Raw genomic sequence first — 6,466 nt, 5'->3', positions numbered from 1 at the left:
AGTGTTTGGAAATAGAATGATCATGATTATTGAAAAGCTTCTGGACCAAGGCTATATTTATAGCCTTGGTCGGGGCGCCTAGAAGGGTTCCGGGCACCCTGGGGGGGATAAAATTTATCCCCCAACGGTTGGATCGAGTCAAAGCTCGATCCTGTCAAAAAGTCACTTCCGGGTGCCCCGGACAGCTCCGGGCGCCCCGGAGCCAAAAGTCAACCCAATTGACTTTTGGTCCGTGCTCTCTTCTCCGGTTCAGCTCGCCTCTGGTCCGGGTCTTTCTGCTCCGGCTCCGCTTGCTTGGGTGATCTCTGACATCCGGAATAGGGCTCACCCGAACCCATCTTCCGGTCTTCTCGAGCGTGCTTCCCTCCGGCTTCTCGTCCCTCGGAATTGCCGCGTGTCCCTTCTCGTCCACCAGCGTACTCATCCGCAGACTTTGTCCCTCGGTCGCACCCCGTGCCGACCTTCGCGCTAGCTGCATCTCTTGCTCCCCGAGCAATCTTCCGCTCCGGCTTTTGTACCTCGGAACCACCGCGCGCACTTCCTTCTCGTCCGCCGGTGTACTCTTCCGCAGCACCTCGTCCCTCGGACGTACAGTGTAAAATACCGGAAAATAGGCGAATATTAATAAGAGAATTTTCCAGAATTTTTGGGAATTTTTCGGGAATTTTTCGGAGCTCGTACGGATGAGTTAACGGGGATAAAAATGGGGCCCGGAAAAGCCTGTTTAGACTACCCTGTTTTAATGAGGAAAAGTTTTATTTTATTTTTTTTTTCTCCTTTATCTTTTCTTTTTCTCTTATTTTTTTTCCCCGTGCTCGACACCTTCTCCGCCCGTTCCTTTTCTCCTTCTTCCTCGCGCCGGTTTCCTCTCCCAAACCCGATCTTCTCCTCATCTCTCTCGCGTGCGCACACTCTCCCCTCTGCCGCCGGCGACGAGAGCCGCCTCTCCTCTACCCTGCACAGTGTCGACGCCGGACGGAAGTGCTGCCGGTCTTCCGTGCGTGTCCTAACTTCCTTCCCTGATCCCGAGCGGTTTTTCCTTCTACTCCTCTGCCGCCGGTGACTAGGGCCACAGTCGACTCCCTGTTGCCCTGGCCGCGGAGAGATCGAGCACAGGACTACGGCCGATCAAGCCCCCAGCCCGATTCTCTCCTCTTTGCTCCAAGCCGTGCCCTAGTTAGGGTACACAGCCGTCGGTGGCCACAGATTTCACTTCCTCCCTTCTCTGTGTCGTGCCCTAGGTCATAGCCAACAAGGTGAGGTTCTTGTTCCATTGGTGTGTCATTGGATTGATTGATCTGCTATTGATCCGTTTTGATTGCAGCAGTGAGGTTGTGTGCTGTGAGGCTTGCTTGTTCTTGGTTCCGGCAGCCTTCTTTCCAACAGCTACTTGTTGGTTGCGGATCTAGAGCAGTGTGTGAATTGAGGTACGTATAGAGTGATTGATTAGTGTAATTTGATACTTGAGTATGCTGTAGATGAGTTTAGTTTGGAACATGTAGTAAGACATGTTTTTAGTTTAAAGGTTGTAGTTGAATGTTGAGTGTGATTAGAATGTCATTAATTGAAACATGTTGATACAAGATTAGTGTAATGTTGTATGCATGGATTATTAGTTATTGATTAGGGTTTTGCCCTAATTCAATTTTAGAGATTTGTTTATTTAGCTATTCAGTAGGATTTAGCTAAATAAAATATATATATTTGTTTGTTTAACACAGGATCTTGACGCGAGACGAGTATCTCGGAGTCGGATTTGGACCACTTTATTGGAGGCGGGTACTTTGACTTATGTCTTTTGATATGCATGATAATATGTTTAACATATAACAATAATTGTGTTATCTGTTTGTTTCGGTTGGTCGCTACATGCTTAGTTACATGTTTGTTTGTTTATTTATTCTGCACTACATATTATCTACCTGATCACATATGCCTTAGGTAGTGACCTAACCACATGCTCTGTTATATTCTGGATCTAGGGTTTATTTGATACCCTCTTCGATTTGTGTGCCTTCTATTTGATACGTCTTCTTGTGGTACACACTTTGTATCTATTTATATGGATCATGCCATGTTATTCATGAGATTGCCATGTTCAGTATCATGCATCATGATTGCATGCTGTGCGATTGTCGGCTCTACTTTGGTTGAGCTCATCGCCAGTTACATGTACTGCACACATCACCCATGGATTTGTATATCTGGCTGGTGTGTGGCGGTTCTGCTGTTTGGCTCCGTTGGTCAGGTGACTCAGCGTGGTAGCCGGCAGTCAGTTCCGCTCTGTTTGGCTCCGTTGGCATTTAGGGTAGCAGCGTGGTAGCCGGCAGATGGTGGACTTTGTTTGGCTCCGTTGGTCAGGAGACTCAGCGTGGTAGCCGGCAGAGATATCCTCCCCGTCATCGTGTACCGGGAGATGAGAGCATTGAGCTTCCCCATTTATGATTTGGGGTCACAGGACAGGAGTACTCCGACAGCATCCCGTTTACTCTGTCATTGCACAGGAGCATTGATTTCAGAGTATGGGGTTGACATATGCATTTATTGCATTTTTATTTGCTTGTGATTGCTGCACTTATATGCTGCATTTGTTTGGATGCATTGATTGACATGCATACAGGATTATGACTCACTCGGTCTGACGACCTGTTACCTTTATACTTTGATCCGGTCAGTACAGTTATCTTCTGATTTCATTTCAGTTGCATTTATCCTCCTCATATTCAGGAGACTGTACGCATGATTAGTGTTGTCTGTTATTTGTTTTATTATGCATATCAGTTGTACCTGCTGAGTGTTGGACTCACCCCGCCTCCATTGTTGATATATTTTCAGGTTGAGGCTGTCCGGAGCAGTTCCAGTCGCTGGCCCCCCATCTGCACGTAGAGCTAGTTCTCTACTAGGTTGTTATTTGCTTTATTTTGGTTTTTCTTCCATCAGACTATGTTTTAGTTTTGTTTTGGATTTTATTTATGGATATTGTACGGATTGTTACCGTTTGATGGACTTTTGGATGGTTTGGTTTTTATTCTACTATATGCCTGCCTGGACGGCAGAAGAGGTGAGTTCGTTGGATTTGAGCTTTACGAGTGTAGTGGAGTAGGGTGGATTTCGAGTCAGAGTCCTATTGTTATTGATTACTGTTATTAACTGCGTGGTTGTGACAGCCAGAGGCTGGATATCTTTATTAACTGCGTGGTGTTTGTCTTTATTTTTTTTGTTATCATTCCAGCCGCCTGTGGCTGATGTATATGTGATATGTAGAAAGTTTCATATTGTCCGCCGTACAGGGGAGATGCTACCGAAATTTCTTCGGACAGAGACTCCTCTGGGGCGTGACAATTTAGTGGTATCAGAGCAGGTATACGATACTTGCTGTGTGATCTGGATTTATACGATCTTTGTTTTCGTATTATGAGTACTTTGAATAATCTGATATCAGTTTATTGGGTATCGACGCGCCAAAGTTTGGCGATATTTATTTGATTTCCGTGTGTTGGATTTTCGGGATTTATCTGATACCAATTCATTGGTATCAGAGCAGGGTGTGATACCTGCGTTTGGTATTTTGGACATTTTTATACTAGCCCTAGTTGTGAGACAGATTAGTCTGGGCAGTTATTTTCGATTGCACGGATTTGTCCGTTTCGATTATGTTATGGACTTCCGTTTTGGATTTATATGGATTTCCGGTGTTTGTTTTTCTCGTACGGAATTCCGAGGTCAATTTTGGGGGCTGGACAACGATGGAACATCTCCAGACGGCATATAGGTATGATGTTTAATTTGATAGTTATGACATGTATTAGCACTTTATCTTTAGTACTTGTCTGGATGTTGTAGCACATATTATATGTGATGGGTTATCCATTGAGCATGATTGACCTTAATAGATATCAAGGATTATTATCTCTAGTGATTTTCTTATCATAGCATCAGTAGTTTTATCTTCTGTTACTACTAGTAGGAGATGGAGGCACATACCAGTCTCTGCTATTGTTAGTTGGGTAGTGGATGACACTTACCTATTCCTGTTGACTTAGTCAGTTGAGTTTTTATACTCATATCTTTTGGATATTAGGGTACCCGATACGATGAAAATTGTTTATTGGGGAGTTACCATGTTTGATCATTGTTGAGAATGGTTTGAGGTTGAGGGATATTGTGAGATCAGATATTTTGATGTGTTGATTTCTAATGATTTAAGAGAGTAAATGTTATGTGGTTGTTGATGATCTTTTAGTGGATAACTATTTTGATGATCTTTTATTTGGGTTGTCATTGATGGTGATATAGTGAGTATCCTGTATGGTGTTCACAGGTTGATGTTAATAATTGGTGATCAGATTATAAATTGGAAGCTAGAGAGTTTATGTGCCTATGAGATTTTTGATTTTAATAAATCTGGTTAATTGTGGTTAGTTAACAGGATGATAAAATTGATATTTGTTTCATCTGATATTAAACTATGTGGATAAATAATGATTGATGTTTTGAATGTTAATATGCTCTTATGGGGAGTAGAGACTTATTCACCTGATATGGTTTGGGCTGATATTTTTGAGGATAAAAAAAAAATGAGGGTGTTTTGATGTTCTTGAATTCTGACTTTTGTCTTTTGGGTCATACGCATTTATTCATATGATATTATGTGGTTTGATATACCTTAGTTGCTTGTGGAGGATTAAGGTATTCTTGATTAGTTAGTAGATGAATGATTTAGTTTTGTTGGTTGATCAGTAGAGGATTGCCATACTTTATTTTTAGAGGTTCGAACCTTTAGGTTATTTGTGCTTAGTTATGTATCTAGAGTACCTTTGAGTACATGTTTTGTACTGACGTGAGAAGGACTGATTTAGTCATAAATCATTTTCAGCTTGGATAGTTTATAAATGATCGATGTATCCTATTCCATGAAGACTTTGACCGTGGACTGTATATACCTGGTGGGATAACTTAGAGGGTGCATTGGGATATATGACCCCGCTGATGTAAGGAAGTGTAGAGCTAATTGCTTAACACTTATGGGATACACTCGTTACTAGTGTATACTGGGAGAGTACATTTGGATTTGTGATGATAAAATTCTTCCCATTTGATATAGTCTTGGTAGGGTATGACATTGACTTGCAATGTTATACCACGGCTGTGTATATTTTTCTTGTCCGATATTAGTTCCTTTGAACTTAGAGCAGGGTTGTTACTGGATGATTAGGCTGCTCCATTTTGAGTTGCTTTTGATTGATGTATTCATGCTTGATACATATGCATGAATTTTGTTTAGATATACCCGTAACCCATGAGTGTTGGTAGCATAAGGTTGGTCTCTTTGATTGAGCTGGTATGCTGATTTTGCATGTCTATATTGCACGTATATGATGATTGTTATGTGTTGTAGGAGTCCTGGGTGAACTGTCCATTTGCAAGTAGTATATGTATCCATGTTCTGATATGATTTGAAAGTTCCTTGTGGATCATAGATATGTAGTTCGGTGTATGTATCTGGAGGTATTATTGAAGATAGCTTGTTGATTAAATCCGAGATGTAGTATAAGTACATCGGTGGTGTTTTGATGGAGGCATTTTGTCGATTTAATCTGAGTTGTGATATGTACATATGTGTTTGGTGTGGTATCTGAGGTATCTTTTTGATTATGTTTGATTTGTGAGTGCACCTGGGTTTAGTATGCTTTATTGGAAGTATATGTTGGTTATACTCTTGGCATAGGTGAAGATATGTCATGTGAGTGTTGTTTGAGGTGTATTGTTGATTTTACCTACATTGATTTTGCACACGTGTTCGGTATGTATTGTTGGAGGTATCATACTGATTATACCTGAGTTGTGAGTATGTTGGTGTATAATAATTGGAGGATTTTGTTGATCATACATATGTTGTGTGAGCATGTGTGCTAGGTGTATACATTGGTAGCAGTAGGATGATTCTACTTATACTGAATGCAGAATGTGGAGTGACTGCATTATGTCATTTATTGAATTAACTCATCAACTAATTTTCCTATCAGTGGATGACCCACTAGGATGCTGATAGAGTTGATGATGGATTTGATTAGTTACTAGGTTGTTATATCCTAGGCTAACCACAGCGAATTGTGGTAGAGAGATCTTGTACAGTCTCTAGCTAGATAGTTAGGTGCATTGGGGTACTTAGGTATTGTTTTGTGGTGGAGCGTTGCTCCCACATATCACGGATTGCTGGTAGCGGAGTATTGCTCCTATATTTATTGCAGATACATATTTCAGGTTATTTGTGGTGGAGTATTGCTCCCACATATTGAGGATTTCTTGTGGTAGAGCGTTGCTCCCACATATGTGGTGTTTCCTGTGATGGAGCGTTGCTCTCACTCTGGAGGATTTATTCTTTGGTGATTTATGTTATTGATGATCAGATTTTTCGATTTATTATTGGAGATCTTATGGATAGGAATGTCTGTGATACGGACAT

The 6,466-nt window shown here is 41.5% G+C and overlaps 1 long non-coding RNA gene across 1 annotated transcript; it reads left to right on the top strand.

The window, feature by feature from the left end:
* Window positions 1–828: 828 nt before the first annotated feature.
* On the top strand, window positions 829–1,778 carry LOC122056308. The gene is made up of 3 exons (XR_006133113.1): window positions 829–1,256; window positions 1,328–1,427; window positions 1,722–1,778. It is a non-coding gene; the product is annotated as an uncharacterized LOC122056308 (long non-coding RNA).
* The last annotated feature ends 4,688 nt before the right edge of the window (window positions 1,779–6,466 follow it).

The sequence above is a fragment of the Zingiber officinale genome, chromosome 1B (assembly GCF_018446385.1).
Source record: "Zingiber officinale cultivar Zhangliang chromosome 1B, Zo_v1.1, whole genome shotgun sequence".
Classification (NCBI taxonomy): domain Eukaryota; kingdom Viridiplantae; phylum Streptophyta; class Magnoliopsida; order Zingiberales; family Zingiberaceae; genus Zingiber; species Zingiber officinale.
Note: the sequence above shows the minus strand (reverse complement) of the source record. Positions and strands in the feature narration are given on the sequence as shown.